This window comes from Blastomyces gilchristii (genome assembly GCF_000003855.2).
Source record: "Blastomyces gilchristii SLH14081 genomic scaffold supercont1.8, whole genome shotgun sequence".
Taxonomy (NCBI): domain Eukaryota; kingdom Fungi; phylum Ascomycota; class Eurotiomycetes; order Onygenales; family Ajellomycetaceae; genus Blastomyces; species Blastomyces gilchristii.
Genome location: NW_003101675.1, coordinates 1,186,682 through 1,206,285, shown reverse-complemented (window position 1 = coordinate 1,206,285; position 19,604 = coordinate 1,186,682). Strand labels below are relative to the sequence as shown.

The 19,604-nt window shown below is 27.4% G+C and overlaps 1 pseudogene across 1 annotated transcript; it reads left to right on the top strand.

The window, feature by feature from the left end:
* Positions 1 to 9,673: 9,673 nt before the first annotated feature.
* On the top strand, positions 9,674 to 9,762 carry BDBG_17089 (annotated as a pseudogene). The gene has a single exon. The product of its transcript is annotated as a tRNA-OTHER (tRNA).
* Positions 9,763 to 19,604: the final 9,842 nt, after the last annotated feature.

Sequence of the window (19,604 nt, the reverse complement as noted above, 5' to 3'; positions counted from 1 at the left end):
CAGATTCATAATGATCAAATGAATCTTGAACTGATTTTAAACTCTGTTTTGAAAATTCAAAAGAGAAGAATATCAAAACTGATAATTCATCTACATTGAGTTCCTGCTCATATGAATATTCATGACAATGAATTGGCTGATTCAGCTGTAAAAAAGAGTTCAGAATTAAGCAGATCTATTCAAAAAACAGTGTTCTGATCTTTCATAAAGAGGAAGATAAAAGAATCTTGTTTAAACAAGTGAAATGAAAGCAGGCAGAAACAAAAGAAGAGCATACATTATTCAAGATTTGAGACAAAATCAAAGTGAAAATCTTGTTCAATTAAATGCAAAAAGAAAATATTCTCATTCATAATTCAGCTAAAACTAGAACATGATTATTTCAAATTCTATATACAAAGATTTAATGATAGATTTGATTCAACAGAGTGCTCATTCTGCAATACAAATGAAAATCCTGAGCATATTGTAATACATTGTGCATTATACAATAGTCTCAGAGTCAGATTAAAGAAGAAGTATGATTTAAATCAATTAAATATGAGGTTCTTATTCTCAACTGAGACAGGAATTAAATACTTAATAGATTTCTATCAGAAACTCAAGCAGCTACAAGAAAATGACTCAATTCAGAAGTATCTGAATATGAAGAGGTGGAAATTGATTAGATATAGTCTGTTAAAACAGCTATACACTATCTTTTAATAATTTTATTTTGTTATAGTCTCTCTTTACTGTACTTGTTTCTTTCTGTTCTTTTCTATCTATCTATTTAATGTGTCTATCTTTAAGACTATATTCTCTTTTCCTTTATCATGATATTTTCAAATGATTTCAAAGTATCAGAAGGTGTTAAAATACTGCAATTTATAAACAGTTTTTGTATTCTGGGCTGGAATTTTCTGATTTTGCATATCTGAAATTGATAAGTGTATAATAGTTGACTCTATAGATATAGGAAAAACCCTGAGAATTAAAGGTTCTCAGGTAGATGTCATAGTCTCTGACTGCATACATCTATAATTGAAGAATAATAATAATAATAATCTTTATATCACATACAGTATATTCACTGTCAATCAGTTGACAATCATTGCTCTATAACAAAGATAACTTCTAATCTGATAATCTTAAGAGCATCAGAACTATGCTCTTAAAGAGAAGAACATTATCACACTCTCAGTCATGTCAAGAGCTTATTGCAGTTTCACATGGCTTATGACTTTCATGCAGATGATTTCATCCTGTTAGAACCAGTTTTCAATCACTCTATGACATTATTCAGATATATCATAGAAAGATCTGATTGATAAATATAAGAATCTCACTTTTATACAAAGTCAGCAGATTACTCTTTCTTGATAGTGAGACACTGCTGAGGTATCACTCTGGCTATTCTCACTTATGAAATGAGAGGAGAGTATCTGCTCATTGTCTATATAGAATAGCTAGATGCTGGCTTCTCATTAAAAAAGTCAGCAATTCATTTTTTCTTCTACAGGAATATATACAAGAGTTACTGCATTTCTCATATAATCTTCTTAGTATACTAAGTATCATATCTGTGATATTCTCACAATAACCCTGTAGCCTATGAGCTCACTATTCAAGCAAGATAGTCAAGCTCATTTATACGGCTTCTCAATAACTATCTCTACATGACGCCGCTGACTAGTCACCGCTTCGGTTCCGTCATATTACACTGTGACAGAAAATACTGTAATCAAGTATATCTCAGCAGAGAATGAGTAATCAAACTTCTATAACACAAGTTACATATCTGAATGCAATGAATCTGAATATGAATATGACTGTTAAAGTACTGAATTGTCTGAAAAAGAGATTCTCTGAGTGAAAATCTTGATATTATGAGCATTGAGCTTGCTTTAACTGTAAATGTCAAAATCATGATATAAAAGATTGCACACAGTGTACACAGTTAAGAGAAGTAAGAGAGTTAAATAACTAGCAGAATTAGTAAGCTCAGAGATACTCACTGATATTCTATAAAAAGTTTTCAAAGTGAAAAAATGCCTGTGTTAGATGACTCTCTGAATTCTATAAGTGTAAAGAGAAAGCAGGCTTCTGAATGAGATGTGAGTAAGAATGAAAAAGTAGATATTTATCTCAATATCTTAAGATATGAAATGTTAATATACAGAGATTACTTAAGAAAGAATTGAGAGATGACTGCAAAAGTATTAGCTGATATAAAAGCTTCTATAAAATATATTCATAATTATATAGTCTGAAGACTGAAAGAGATTCATTAAGTGAAGAATTCTATATATAAGATTATCTGATAATTGATATTTAGATTCACTTATAAGAGTAAGAGTTCTCTTGCACTTTAGAGAATAATCTTGCTATATTTGAGTATAAGAGCTGCAGAATGTGAAATATGATCTTATTCTTAAACTTAATTGATTTCAAAGATTTAATTCACAGATTCAATGATGTATATACTATATATAAGTAATTAATAGGAAGAAAACAGTTCATATGATTCTATCAACTGATATGAGAAGAATATTTCACATCTCTAATATAGAAGGGTTAAATCTGCTTATACATTAACAAGTAAAGAGAACAATTTACAAGATCTCATCTGAAAGCATTCTGTATGTTATATGAGATCTGAAAGAGAAGCAAATCAAGATAATAAATATATAAGAGAACAAATATATGAAGAAACTTCTGAAGAAGTATAAGAAGACCTTCTGAATAGATCTTTCATCAGAATTGCTGCTGAAACAAGGATTCATACATGAGATTGACATGAGAGATGTGAAATCAGTCAATTAAAATGTGTACTCTCTGTTACAAATGCATCTTGAAGAACAGAAGTATCAGATCACAGACCTTTTGAAACATGACCTTATACAATTCTCATCAAGCATGTAGAAATTCTCAGTTCTATTCATAAAGAAGGCAGAAGAGAAGTGATGAATGTGTATCAATTATTAAGCACTTAACAAGCTTACAATCAAGAATGAATACTCACTGTCACAGATTTAACAATAGTTGAATACAGTCAGAAACATCTGATATCTATCAAAGATTGATCTTCTGTCAGAATATTAACAGATTTATATAGATGAACTATCAGTACTGCGAACAATGTTTAATATGCAATAATGGAAGTTTAAATTTCTGACAATGTTATTTAGTCTGACAAATGTGCTTATTATCTTTTAAATGATGATGAATACAATTCTTTATAAATAAAATGAAATCTTGTACCTTATATACCTGAATAACATCTTAGTCTTCTCAAACTCATATAATAAATATCTGAAGCATCTGAATAAAGTGCTTACAACTCTGACAGAGTAGAAGCTCTATGTCAAATCAATCAAGTGTGTGTTTGAAATAGAAGAGTTGAAGTTTATAAGACATGTAATAAGTAATGACTGTATATATCTAGATTGACCGTGTGACCGTGTCTGAGACCAGGACCAGAATATTTGATAATCTTATTATCAATTTGACTGATCTCATTACACAGTTTTAAGATTAAATAGTAGTTTCATACTGTCTCAGTAAGACTTACTGTCTACTCTTATCACATTTATTAAATAAGATCATGATTTTCACTTCTCAATTTAAATTCTTTTTCTTTCTTTAAATGACTTTAAATCTCATTTAAGTGTTATCAAAAACTGTTACTTTTTAAAAAATTAAAAATAGTCTAAAGAAAACCATAAAATATTTAAAAATAGTAACTTTACATCAAGAATGGAACTATATGAGATCAAATGAGACTACTTTCTTATTTTTTCTAAGTCATGATCTCATTTTGAGATCTGATAAATAGTCACTTTGCATGTTTTTTTAATGATTAGTCTCAGCGGGATTCATGTCAAGAAATGTATGAGATCACACCAAATGAAATCAAACGTGAAATTCATGGTTTCAGCGGCTAGTCTATATATACCTCATTCTGAAGAAGTTCAATGTCATAGCGAACTGGCTGTAGCTGAGAAATGTATATTATATATGACAGTTTCTTGAGTTGATCTCATACTACTGCAGATTCATCAAAGATTTCACATAAATAAGCTGTATCACTCTTAGATCTCTTAAGAGAAATAAATGCATATCTGTAAAAGAAGAAGTTTCATTCAATCATCTGAAATACTATGTGTGAAGAGGCCTTTCTTATACTGAAAAAGCATGTAATAACATTCTCAGTACTTATTCAATCAGATTGCAATAAAGCTTTCTACATTAAGACACACATATTCAAATGAGCTATCAGAGACACTCTTATACAGATGAGTAAGAATTGCAAGCTACATCTGATGATGTATGATGATAGAAACCTATCAGGCACTGAGCTCAATTACTCAGTGTATAAAAAGAAATTGCTAGTGATTAAACATGCACTGGTGTTATGAAATAGATATATCAATATTATTATTATTATTCTTCAATTATAGATGTATGCAGTCAGAGACTATGACATCTACCTGACAACTTTTAGTTTTCAGAGTTTTTCTAATATCTATAAAGGCAATTATTATACATTTATCAATTTCAGATATGCAAAATCAGAAAAACTCAGCCTAGAATATAAAAACTCTTTATAAATTGCGCTATTTTAACACCCTCTGATACTTTAAAATCATTTGAAAATATCATGACAAAAAGAAAAGAGAACAAAGTCTTCAAGATAGATACATTAAATAAGTAGATAGAAAGGAACAGAAAAGGAAAGTAAAGTAAAGAAAGACTATAATAAAATAAAAATATTAAAAGATAGTATATAGCTATTTTAACAGACTATATCTGATTCATTTTTATCTCTTCATATTCAGATATTTCTGATTTCAGTTGTTTTCTTATAGCTGCTTGAGGTTCTGATAGAAAGTCTATTAAGTATTTAATTTCTGGCTCAGTTGAGAATAAGAATCTTATATTTAATTAATTTAAATCATACTTCTCTTTCAATATGACTCTGAGACTATTATATAATGTATAATACATTATAATAAACTTACAATTTTCATTTATATTGCAGAATGAGCATTTCATTAAATCAAATCTATTATTAAATGTTTGTATATAAGATTTGAAATAACTATATTCTAGTTTCAGCTGAATTATAGATGAGAATATTTTCTTTTTACATTTAATTAAACAAGATTTTCAATTGAGTTTTATCTTAAATCTTGAAAAATGTATGCTCTTCTTTTGTTTCTGCCAGCTTTCATTTCACTTGTCTAAACAAGAGTCTTTTATCTCTCTCTTTATAAAAGATCAGAACACTATTTTTTGAATAGATCTGCTTAATTGTGAACTCTTTTTTACAGCTGAATCAGTCAATTTATAGTCATGAATATTCATATGAGCAGAAACTCAGTGCAGATAAATTATTAGCTTTAATATTCTTCTCTTTTGAATTTTTAAAACAGAATTTAAAATCAGTTCAAGATTTATTTGATCATTATGAATATGACTATTTCTAAGACTTTTCAAAGCAGTTCAACTATCAGAGAATATTCATATCTCTTTCAAACTATTTTCTCTTTTATAAGATTTTATTTCAATAAGTTTGATAGCTTTTACTATTATAAATAGTTCAGTATCAAAGACTTCAGATTCACAGCCTAAATTCAAGAAATCTGAGGTAAAATTAATATTATCTTGAGTATAAGCAATGCTTGTATTTAATCTGTTCAAACTCTCATTTTTTACCTTATCTGAGTAAATCAGAATAGAGTCTTTTATATTGATTGTAGAGATCTTCTTTAAATACTGTTCATATTCTCTCTCTTTAAATAGTTCATTTATTTACAAGTCTATAAGAGATTCAAACTTTTCTCTTCTGAGAGATATCTTCTCATGATCAAATTTCTTAACATTTAATAGAGAAAATTGATTTTTAATTAGTGAATATAGTCTATATAGTTAAGAGAGCATTTTCTTTAAAGAATTACTTTTATTTTAATTATGAAATCTATTTTAATTCAGTTCATTTTCTGAGTTGATGGATGAAAATAAAGAAGAAACCTTTTATCTGATTATATAATTTAAGCTTATCCTTATAACTCTCAGTGTATAGTTTATACAGGTCTTTTCAAATCTAATAGCAGAAGAAGAAATTGAAGCTTCAATTTTCATTAGTTTAATAGAAGATAATTTGAATTCTCTTAGAATTCTTGTCAAAGCTCTCTTTTACAGACTGTGAAAGAGTTCAGTGAAATTTCCTTAATTATTTTATCAAACTTGTATCTCATAATCAGCTACTGAGATGATACAGACTATGTATAACTGTTTCATAGTCTTGAAGAATAGATCTCTCTCTGTATTTAATAGTCTGATTATACTATTTAATAGTCTCTCTGTCTTGATAGTTCTTTGTTGAATATAATATTAAAAATTCAACTTGAAGTTTGACTATACTTCTAGTTATTTAACATTTAAACTGGGTTTAATCTCATTTTTTAGAAGAGTTAGACTTAGTGTTTTCTCATTGAATCTGAGAAAAAAGTTAATTAACTCAGTTTTATTTATATTAAATTAAATTAGATTGATATCTACTCTAACAAAGATTTTTTTTACTACTTTTTCAATCACTTTTAAATTCTCTTTGATTATTTTTGAAGTGTAGACTAGATGAATATTATCTATATTACTTTAAGATCTCACTATTTTCATCTCTCTATTCTTGAATAAATATGCAGTGTATATTGTAAATAAAACAGATAAGATTAAAGATTCTTATGATACTTCTATTACTATCTCAGTCTTTCTTTATTTCATTTCATTAAGAAATAGTTGTATAATTCCTTTAGATATAAAACAGTTAACTCATTTTATAGAGAAAGTTACAGTTTTACATCTTCAAGTGTCAATCATCTTTGACTTGGAAACTTGATTAATGTTCTTTTATATTAATAAAAACTAGAGTTGAGAGCAGATCTTCATACTTTGATATTTAAATATTATAAATAACTGAATGAACAGTGTTAATTACAGAACATTGTTTTCTATCTCTCATTTATTCATTAAATAGAAGAGAATTACTAATAGAGCTTATTAAAAATAGTCTAGTAGCTATTATCTTTTCTAAAGTTTTTCTCAGACAGTTCAATAGAGATATTACTCTATATAACTTACAAATTAAAGATTTTCTATTAGACTTTACAATAATTACTTCAGTAGCTTCTCTTCGCATTCAGAATGATAATCATTGTTTGAAAGATTGAAAAAGAGCTCAAAATATTCATTCTTCAAGTAGAAAGATGTATTTTAAATAATTAAGTAATTGATTGAATCAGGCCCTGCAGCAGTTTTAATTGAACTTAAAAACATACCTAACTCTAGTTCATCATATGTATGCTCAGATTATTCTCAGTTACTGTTATAAATATATTTATGAAATAATATATTCTTCTCTTCTAAATGTGATGAATTTTGAAACAGAATTCTTATAAAAGCTTGATACTTTTTCTCAAAAGAGTTTGCTGTATATAATTCATTCTGAAACTTATATTCTATGGTTGAAAGCTTTGCTACACTTCTTGTTTTAGTATAGTTAAAGACTTAAAAAACTTCTTTTTCTTATACTTCTTCAATAAATTTGTTTCAGCAGTCTGTTTTAGCTCTTTTAATATCTGAAAAATATTTATTTCTGATAGCTTTGAGCTCTTTATTAGATATTAAGTTATTCATTCAATCTCTCTTAGAAGTGACTAATTATTTTCTTGTAGAAGTGATATTCTCATTTCATCAAGATTGAAAATACTCAGCAGACTTTTTCTTTGAGATATTTTCTCTAATACTTGTTAGAAGAATAGATATAATTAGCTTTACTCTATTCTTAAGTATTTCATTTGAGATTTCTTGACTCTGATTTCAATAGAGCTCACTCTGCCTTTCAGATTTCAGCAGTTTTATACTTTCTTCAACTGCTTTTCAATCAGCTTTTTAAAAGCTATATCAATTAGAGAGAAGAGGATTTTCACTTATTTATTTTTTACTCAGTTTAATATCAAATTGAATAATCTTATGATCTGATTCTCAGGTCTCATTTGAATTAATAAGTCAGTTTCTAAGTTTTTTTCCAATTAGATTTTATGATATAAAAGTTAGATCTATAATAGATTACTGTTGCATGTCTTTTCTACAGAATATTTATTGATCAGACTTGTTAATTAAATCTATTAAATGCTTAAAAGTTTATTTAATCAGTTTATCTACTATTACTGCCCTTCTGTATTGTGAGTTTTATTAGAAATAATATGTATTGAAATCTGCTATATTTATAGAGTTTGAAAAGAGAGTTATATTTAAAAATTCTCTGTTAATTATTCACATATTGTTGTTTTCTTTCAATGACTTTTCATTATAGATATTTATAGGCTGACCGTGTGGCCGTGTCTGAGAACAGGACCAGAATTTTTAATAGTCTCATTACCAATTCAACTGATTTCATTACACAGTTTTAACATTAGATAGTAGTTTCATACTGACTCAGTGAGACTTACTGTCTACTCTTATCACATTTTTCAAATGAGATCCTGATTTCCACTTCTTAATTTAAATTATTTTTATTTCTTTAAATGACTTTAAATCTCATTTGAGTGTTATCAAAAAGTGTTACTTTTTAAAAAATTAAAAATAGTCTAAAAGAACTCTTAAAATGTCTAAAAATAGTAACTTTATATCAAGAATGAGACTAAATTAGACTAAATGAGATCACTTTCTCATTTTTTTCAAGTCATGATTTCATTTTGAGATCTGATATATAGTCACTTTGAATGTTTTTTTAATGACTAGTCCCAGCAGGATTCACGCCAAGAAATGTAGAAGATCAGATTAAATGAGACTAAATATGAAATTTATAATCCCGGCGGTCAGTCTAGATATTTATGAGTTATATAGTATTAAACTCATTCTCTTCATCTATAATATCACTCACTAGAATATCAGAGTCAGATATAATATCAAATCTTAGATTAAATTGATATCTTGATCTTTTTCTTTCATAAATCACTTGTCTTGATTTTATCTCAGATTTTTCAGATAGAAAGCAGTAATAGCTTGAATGAGAAATAATATACTTTTACTCAGTATCAAAGTTTAATTCTTGAAGAAGTACAAAATCAACTTTTTATTCAACTGCAATGTGAAGATAAGAATGAATATAATTTAAGTTTCTATTCACATTGTTGTGAATGAATGTGATTTTTAAAGTGTTATTAAACTTTTTTTGTTAATTTTATTGTATATTCATACTAAAAGAGAGTAGAGAGGAAGAGGAGAATCTAATCACTATCATCAGATAGTAGATTATAACTATTTTGAAAAGCAGGAATTTCAACTGTCAGCATTCTTTCTAGTTTTTTAACAGAGTTATTTCTCAATTCTCTAATCATAACAGGTGTTTGAGAATTCAAATTCTGTTTATATTTAGCTGAAGAATTTGAGTTTGAGAATTTAGACAACTAAGAGTTTCTTCTTTTTAAGCTTGCAGCTGTAGATTTACTGACTTGATAGTTACCTTCACTTTTAAATTAACTTTGAGCTGCTTTTTTTCTTCAGTTCTTCTGAATTCTTGAAGTAAATATGCATTCTTTTGAGCTAAATGCGTGCTTTTTTTTGCAGTTAGAGTATTTAAGCAGAGTATATTAATAGTTTTCATCTCTTTGTAAGTATTTTTCATGCCTCAGTGGCTGAATGGTTAATGCGGTGACTCAGTAGCACCTTGGTGTGGGAAATCAAGGCGCGCGGGTTCGAAACCCGCAGGGGATACATTAAAATCCAGAACTTAAGCACCTCAGATTTCTAATAAATACAGAGGTGTACAAATTCCTTTAATAAATCACTCTATGTTTCTGGGCTGGGAAGTTATTATCGCATGTATCTAATTGTCACTTCTTTGTATTGTTCTATGTTCTTGCTATCTTGGTGTGATCTCAACACCTGTATTTCCTCCTGTGGAATCAACACTTGACCTGTATTTAACATCACGCAAGGACTCATCATAAGCTCAACTTGCATATGAGTATAATGAAAGAATAATAATAGTAATAATCATAATAATAAGTATTTTTCATATTTATGCTCACTAGTTTTGTAATCTTTGATACAGAATTCACATTTTAAGTCTCTGAAACAAGAGATTGCAAAGTGTTCATATTTTTAATAGTTTACTCACTGTGTTTATGCTTTGAGATTCATTCTTGAGTCTTTGAATTCATGAACTCTTATTTTCAAACCTGTAAATCTTACTTCAGAGATTTTTGATTATTTAAGTATTTTATATAAACTAGAACATAGACATTTCTTCTGTTTTATGTGAATTCAATTGAATTCAGTTATACAGACTTCTTTCTCATTTGACTACAATTATATTCTTCTAACTCATTTTTGAGAAGTAGCATTTCTTTCTCATAGTTGAAAATTTCAACTGAAATATTATAAAGAATGAATTTGTCTCACTTTTTATCTCTTTCAGATAGAATTATTGTGTTTAACAGAGATGATATTACTGATTTTCAGATATTCTCATTCTCAATAAGAAATTCCATGCTAAATTCAGATATTGTAGTTAGAATGATGAAATTTTCAAAGAAAGATAGCTCAATTGAAGCTATAACTGATTTTTGAACTTTAATATCATTTATTAACTGAGAAAAGAACTGCTGATTCATTTCATTTCTGATTTTAAAAATAAGATTTGAGTTCAGCGAATTCTTCTGCAGAATGTCTCTATTTAAGACTTTGAGAATAAGTCTTCTATTTCTGAAGATTTGAAAGTTTTTCTCTTTTTATATTTTCTTCTCTTCTTTCTTATAAAGAGAAGTATGAGCATTTTTCTTCTGAGTATTTCCAGAATTTTGAGCAGATTTTAAGATAGTGAATTTAGAAACAGCAGATACTGCTGCTTAAGCATATATTTTTTTCCAATTTGAAGAAGAAAAAGAAGAAGAAGAGTCAGTGATTATACTAGAAATTTTCAATGTTTTTTATACTTTATTTGAATTTCTAAGTTTAAACTTAATCATCTTCTATAGTTGTCTAGTCTGAGTATAACAAATTGACAGAACTTCTTCATTCATCTCAATCAGACACTGTTCTTCAAGAATTTTACTGACTTTTTCAAGTTCTTATATTTCAAGAACTTGTTATTTCTCTATTTCTTCTTTCTTTCTTCTCTTCAGAATTTCAATCTCAGAAATAGCATCTGAGAAAGCAGCGTTTTTCACATTAACTAAGTATATTTTTAAACTCATTTTACTCACTCAATGAAAAGTTGATCAGACTGTTTCAATTGAGAGATTCATCAGTCTATTTTCAATTGAAAAGTTGATCAGACTATTTCAAAAGAAGAATGAAAAGACTTTTATATATAAATATCTGATTTTTTTCACACTAGTTCAGTTACTAGATTAGATTTTTGAAGAGAATCTAATAAACTTAAATTGATTTTTAAGATAAATCAATAAAATCTTTACAATCTCTTTCTTAAGATATAGTGAGAAAAATTATAATATTAATTGATAATAAATCAGATAATATAACAGTTTTTGAGAGAAAACTGACAAAAAATAAGTTAATTTTTTGCAAAGAAATTGATTAAAACTATTTAATTTTATTCTAAATCATTCAATTCTTCTCACATAACAAATGTGCTACTCAAATCAGTTAGTAAAGAGTATAAAAAAGAATTAAGTATTAATGAAAGCTCTTCAATCACTGAAAATATAATTCTAACTTAAAAGAATGTGAAATTATAATATAAAATAAGTCTGTTTTTAATTCTTTATAAGAATATTGTGTAAAATTCAGAGAAAAACGTCTTACTTTTTCAAGTGAAGTAAAAAACTAATTCTAAGATCTTTTTTTTACATTAACTACTGCAGAAGAATGAGATAGAAAATACTAAAATATACACTACTGTTATCTGTATACTCTCTATCAAGACTTTCCCTTTTCAGAGTTTTGATATTATAGAGAATGTAAGTCCATTTTTATATAATAATATAAATATTGTCAGTAGAATATACAGGAAGTGATTATTTATATCTCAAAATAAAAGACTTTGTCAATGATTATATCAATATAGAGTTAATTCATAAATTCAATAGAAATTTAGTGTTGCTGTTCTCAATCTCTTACAGAATCTATTAAATATTGAGATAGTAAAACCAGATTTAACATATCTTACTGTGCAGGGATCAAAGGCTCAGTCAGACCTTGAGATATACTGATTTTATAGTTGTCATTGTCTGTTAATTATGTATTGAATACCGTTGCTGAGGTATCTTTTTATATTTTTCTGCCGGAGATAGGCCAGATTGAATGAGGTGATACATAAGTGAGACTTGATGTTGATATCTTGATACATGAAAGACAGACAGGGTTTTCACAGAGATTGCACTTCAGATATATCTGTTGATTATATACTCAATATTATTACTGAGATAACATAATCAATCATCTAACACTTGTTTCCACCTAACACTCACCTTGTAAATCAATTACAATCAACTTCAAATATTAATATCTCAATAAATATTCATTATTTTAATTTTTTCATTTGTAATCTATAAATATCAAGACTTATAGTATAATATAAGTTAAAATTATTAGAATATAGTTAAAATTGATTAAAATATAGATTCAATTAGAATATACAATACAGTATAATAAATTAAGAAATATGTATTATATATTATTGAAAATAATAATTCTTATAGAAATATATTATAATTTAATCAATATTAAATTATTTTATATAAGAATTCTATATTTTAATTTTTAAGAATTTTTTTATTTTTTTATTATAATTTTTTCTATAAATTACAAGTAAAATATTGAAAACTCTTGAAACTTTAAATTTTGAAAAATAATTTATTAAATATAAATATATTTAAATAATTTAATATAATAATTTATTTAAATTACAATTTTAAAGTATAAATAATACACAGTTATTTCAAAAATAATATTTTAAAATATAAGATTTTATATAAAAATTTAAATAAATCAATAATAAATAAAAATTTCAAGATAGAATTTTAGATTTTATTAAAAATACGTAGAATCTATAAGATATTTAATTTTTATATGAAAATAATTCATATTTATAAATATATTTATAAATATAGACTATGTATTTTATTTTAAAATAGTATTTTAAAAAGCTTAATAAATTAATAATTATATGTTATTTTCTCATAGAAATTTAATATAATATAATATATATCTATGAATTATTGTTCTGTTTTTTAGAGTAGTTTTAAATAAATATTCATTGAGATATGAATATTTGAAGTTAATTGTTATTGATTTATAAAGGCGAGCATTAGGTGGAAATGAGTGTTAGATGGTTGATAATGTTATCTTTTTGTATTTTTCTGCTGAGAATGAGCCAGATTGAGAAGAGCGGTCCGTGAGTGAGACTTGGCATTGATATTTTAAAACATCAAAGATAGACAGGGTTTTCACAGAGATTGCTCTTCAGATATCTTCACAATTACAGATGGAGAATCTTTCAAAGTTAACAAGATTGATGTATATAACTAGGTCTCTTCATATTACAATCTGTATAACAATTTGACCCGGGGTTGTGGTGTGGGAGGGGTGAACAGGGGATAATCTCACACAGGAGTTTCAAATGATGTTTGGTTTACATTTGGCTGGATAACTTCATTACCACACAGAGTATGCGGTCGGCGATGGGGTCAAAATGCTTGTATGATTGAGGGCTTTTCAATGAATCTATCGGCGGATTCTTATTCGAAGAATTGAGCGAGTTCGTGGTGGAGCGGATGAGTTCTGTGGCTGTAAATATATCAATAACAGGTATACAACAACAGTTATTATGAATTATCAAAGTCTTATCTATCTACAATCAATGATAAAATCTTTCAAACATTTAGCACATTGAAGCTTGAAGTTTCAAGTATACAATTTTCATATTAAATAGTGAAAGAGATCAGATACTGTGATGTCTGATATAATCAGTTACAGATCTGATTTAATGAGTGAGAGTTCTATAAACCAGGCATAAGAGAAGTTCATGTTAAATGTACTGAGAGAATGCAAGAAATCAGAATAAGTAAATGTTATAATCTCTCACTTGAAGAATGATAAGATATCAGATGATAAGTATCTTATAAAAGTAGTAGAAGAGATACTTCTGAACTTTAAGCTGAGAAAATTGAAAAATAATGTTATGCTCTACTATAATCTAGAATATATGAAGACTTTCTATCTAGAATATTTATTTAGATATGACTTGATAACTTATATGCATAAGAAATTTAGTCACTTAGAAAGCTCTGAACTCATAAGCAAACTTGAATCAAGAGAGTACTGACAAAGCATAACTGAGAATATTCAAATGTATACTCATAAGTCTCTGAAATATCAGGTTGTAAAAGAGTCTAAGAAAGACTTAGAATATAAGAAAGTATAACATCAGATGAAAAGTATGATATAGCTGTTAAAATAATGAGAGATAAACATTATAGACATATTACTGTAAATATCAAATAAAAATTATTGAATAATCACTGCTATTAACTATGCTACTGACTGATCAGTTATAAAAGCAGTTTCAGAGATGACTGAGAAGATAGTGATAAAGTTCTTATATAATGAGATCTATATTAACTATGAAATACTATGTGAAATTCTAACTGATAATGATATAAATCTCATAGAAGAAGTAGTGAGGCATTTTATAAGTCAGATATAGACAAGACATTGAAGAACAATGTCATATTACTTATGAATAAATAGAAAGATGAAACACTTGAATGAAATTCTGAGTAATATACTGATAAAATATTTAGTGAGTAAGTCTATAAGATTATAGAATGAATATCTCAGACAGATGCTATTAATCACACAAATTTAGTAGTATACAGTCTTTAAGTATTTATCATTCTATCTGTTGTATGAATTAGATTCACGCATTCTGAAGAATGCTTTGAAAAAGATAAGAGAAAGAGTAGTAGTGATGAAAGCAGCAGTCGCAGATGTGAAATCAAGATTGAAAGAGATAAGTTATATACATGTAAAAGCTAATAAGTTACTTCTGAACTGAGCAATTCAATTCAAAAGAATACAAGACTTACTAGTTAAGAAATTAAGTCTCAAGATAATAATGTAAGTTCTTATATATAATAAAAGTTCTGAGAAGTTTTAATCTAGATAATTTAAGATCTATAAAATACTTAAATTACATTCTCTGAAAACATACACATTGAGAGAATCAGAGGGATAAGTCTTATATAACTTAATAAATGATTCACATCTTATAGAGATAAAGATATAAGACTTAAGTAAATTATAATTATTCACAGCACTATCATCAGTGTTGAAAAAGAAGAGACTTAAAATTAAAAAGTCTTGTGAAGTAAGAGAAATCATAGACACTTATAAATCAGATAATCTCACTTATTTCAATCTTTTCATAATAATAAGAAAAGAATGAGAACAAATGAAGAAATCAGATAAATATCACACTTTAATAAGTAATCAGACTGTAGTCAGCTGTATAATATTATACTGTAAATAGTGAGTATAACACAGTAAAGAGTAGTCTCAGAGCAGCAGACTTACACATAAATCAGATTACAGAACAAAAATGAATTCAGAGTTGAATTTGACTGTTTATATCAGTTCAATTATAAAGATAATGAAGAATAAAGCATCTAAAACATTCACAGATATATAAGATCAAGTCATCTTAATCTCTGAGAATACTCAGATATTATGTGAGATTAATTTCAATAAGTCATTTACTGTACTGATCTGAGTAAGTGAAGAGAGATAGTATACTATATGAGACAGAGTCATAAGAATGAAAGCTGCTGAACCTAGTTATCAAACACTGTACTATATAGAGATTGTATAAGAGTAGTGACTGACAGATACAGAAAAAGTATAAGAAAAGAAAGAAATAATAAATTAGTCATCAACTGTAAGAGTCAGCTGTAAAAAGATAAATATTATTATACATATCTTTTTTCTTTTCATATATCACATGTTTAATCTATTTTCAATATTATATCACCTGTAAAAACACTGAAAATAAAGAAAATTTCAAAACTCAAGATCTGTAAGAGATTTGAGAGCTGTAAGCTGCTCTTACAATAACACTGTGTATATCTCTGATTTCTCTACTGCTCTATGTATGACATTAATGTCATTTATCACAAGATTGACTGAAATATTAATATAGAAATGTTTCCGCATGTGTATAGAAAAATTGAAGAAGAGTGTAAGACCTGCAGAATCAGAAGCTAAAACAGAGAGAATAGAGACAGAGAAGACTGTAGAAGAGAGTGTAGACAGATCAGATAAGTAACAGCAGAAGTTACTCAGAACTGAATACTTATTATCTAGTATATACACAACCTTCTCTGTGAAAGAGAAAGAGAAAACAATGAGAGAAGCTTAAGAGTGAAAGAGAGTAGTCTTAGTAATATTATCATCTTGAAAAAATAAAATAATCTTTGATACTGAAGTAATTAAGAATAATTATTAGCATATGAAACTGTAAAATCAAGAGTAAGAACAGTTACTGAATGAATATCCGCTAGTCTTGAAATTGTACACATAATTACAACACACACAAGACTTCTCACAAAGAGAGAGAGAAACACAGAAGAATACAGAAAGTAGAATATAGTGTATAAACAGCTTATTCTTATAATAATATTTTAGATACAATATATAAGTTTCACATCTGCAGATGTAAAAGAGTATTGCATTTGCATTCTCATTTCTGATAACATGAATATCTTTTGTCTGAATAATGAAGTCAGATGACAGATGTCAGAGAATTGATTAATATGAATCTATCATTTCAAAGAAATTTATCAGAGTAAATATATCTGTAATATTGAATTTTACAGTTGTAAAAAGTTTCTTAATGTCTGTAGACACAATGACTTTATATATAATAAAACTCAAAACAATCTTCTCTAAGAATGGAAAAAATCAGTGTCAGAAAGAAAAGATGAAAAAGAACAAGGCTTACACTCTTAACACTGTTAAAGAGAGAGATAATCTTGCAGAATGAACACATAATTATCTTATTATAAATATTTAAAATAAACATAATAATCAGTGTCCGTGACTGAGCTCTAGATAGTTATATTATACACAGTCTTTATACAGTAAATCATTCTAGAGATCAGTAAAAAGAATGAGAGTGAACACACTGAGAAACATGATTTATCAAGTCTATACAATATCTTCTTGAAATGAGAAAAGCTAGTAACAGCAGCAGAATCAGCAGAGACAGAGAGAGCAGAGATAGCACAGGCAGAGATAGCAGAGACAGAAGTAGTAAGAGTAGAAGAACCACATACAGAAATGAGTGTAGAAGATTGAGAGAGAGTAGCAGAGAGAGAAACAAAAGCAGAAGAGAGACACAGAAGACTCAGTTACATATAATACAGACAATTTCTTCATAATCACATTCTTCAAATTCTTAATCAACAATTCAACATTGAGATATTCACTATTATCAGTAAATGCAGATCTGACAATATGTGAAGATTCTACTTAAATAAAAATAAACAAATCAGCATCTGCATTCACATGAAAATCATGTCAGAAAACACAATCAGATGTCTGCTGAGAAAAAGAAGAGTCAAGAGCATATGAGAAGATGAAGAAGATATGTTATTCATAATAATACATTCAGATAATTGTTAGAAAAACAAAGTTCTGATCACATTTCACAACATATTTCACTTACTGCTAATAAATTGTCTGATATAAGTAATATAATGACACTTGTTATAAGAACAGAGAGTTATCACCAGAAACATGTACAATGTGATAGATGAGCAGATTGAAAAGAACTTAATAAAGAGAGAAGACAGAAATCTTATACAAGATAATAGTATTCAATAATGATGATAATAAGAATAATGATTGAAGAATAAAAATATTGGTAATTAAGTGATGTAAAATAGTGAAAGCTTCTCAGAGAGTGACTTACATTATGATTACATGATTATAACTGAATCTAATGAGAGAGAATGTAATTCAGAAGAACATACAACTGCTGAATAATAACACAACTGCTTCTGAACATACTTATGAATGTAAAGAGGCTCTAGCGGCCACTAATTAATTTAGTAGAACATATATAAGAAGCCGGTGTACGCCTGTAATCTTACGCTAACTCAAGCAATCTTTGAATTTCAAATCTGACTCTGCAATAAGATCTTACAAAGACAATATCAGTGAAAGATCTGAGAGTTCTGACATCTTAAATATATGAGATATTCATATGAATACACTTCATTCAAAGAACTCTCAGATACAGATACTATATATTTAATAAATGATATGGCTATGTCTACTGATAACATGAGAGAATTCTTGAACATAAGTGTAAGCACAGTGCTGCAGTGACTCTGAGTAATGTTAAAATTACAACAGTAACAGATAGCTGATATGCATGTGAATTATCAACATTAATATAAAGAAATTCAATAATTAACTTAATAAGAAACCTCTGTACAGATAATTCTAACACTGACTAAATCAGAGATAGTATGAATACTGAAGAAATATCTAGATATCTCTGTATATTTTAAAACTTTCAATCTCACTCTCTACTCATCATGAAGATTCAACATACTTGTGAAACTAAGTGTAGATGAAGATGTCATCAGTTCATTAACTAATCAAGATTGATATATCAATGATGGATTAAAGAATCATACAAAACAGAAGTTTCATGAATGAATAAAGATATATAAACCAGCATTATGTATCTCTGATAATATTATTAAATATTTTTATATTCTGTTCAGAGATACTGCTATACAGCAGAAGGTATTAAATTGATTGCAGAGTATCTGACAGAGAAATACTTCTCTTATAACATTCATCCCTGACTTTGATATCAAGATTCTAGAAGCAGGCGGCCAATCTTGAAAGAATTGAATAAAGATTAGCATGCTTAAGAAAACACTGACTTTTGAACTATTACAGTCTCTTACAAGTGTTGATAAAGCTTTAACTTATGAAGTCTTCTACATACAAATCTGAACATTGAATGATCATCTTATCAAGCTTAAGAGTATACAGAATAACAGTAGAAGATGTTACATCTCAGTCACTTATATATCTATGTCAAAGAATAATACAGATGCTATAAATTGAGTAGATTCAAATGTCTATATATAAGCAAGAGTCTCTGCTTTTCAAACAGGCTTCTGAGTCTCTGAGATCACTTCTGAAGAAGCAGTTAATCAATATCAATAAGAAGTGTGCATTAACTGCAACTGATTAGAATATATCACTTTCGACTACTGATTACTCTATATATCTTCTCATTTAAAGAAAAGATCAGCATCAGTGTGCGTCAATCATATTACATTAGAGAAAGATTCAGATAATAACTATGAAGACACTCTGATAAAACAGAAAAAAGATTAACTTCTGCTCAAACTCATAAGTGAAAGCTTGACAAAGTCAGATAATACTACTTTAAAGAGAAAATGATATTGAGTGTGATTCTTATTTCAACTATAATAAATAATATGTATAATATGAAAGTCATGATAGATAGCAGTCTATGCTACTATGCAATGATTAAATCTTCAGTT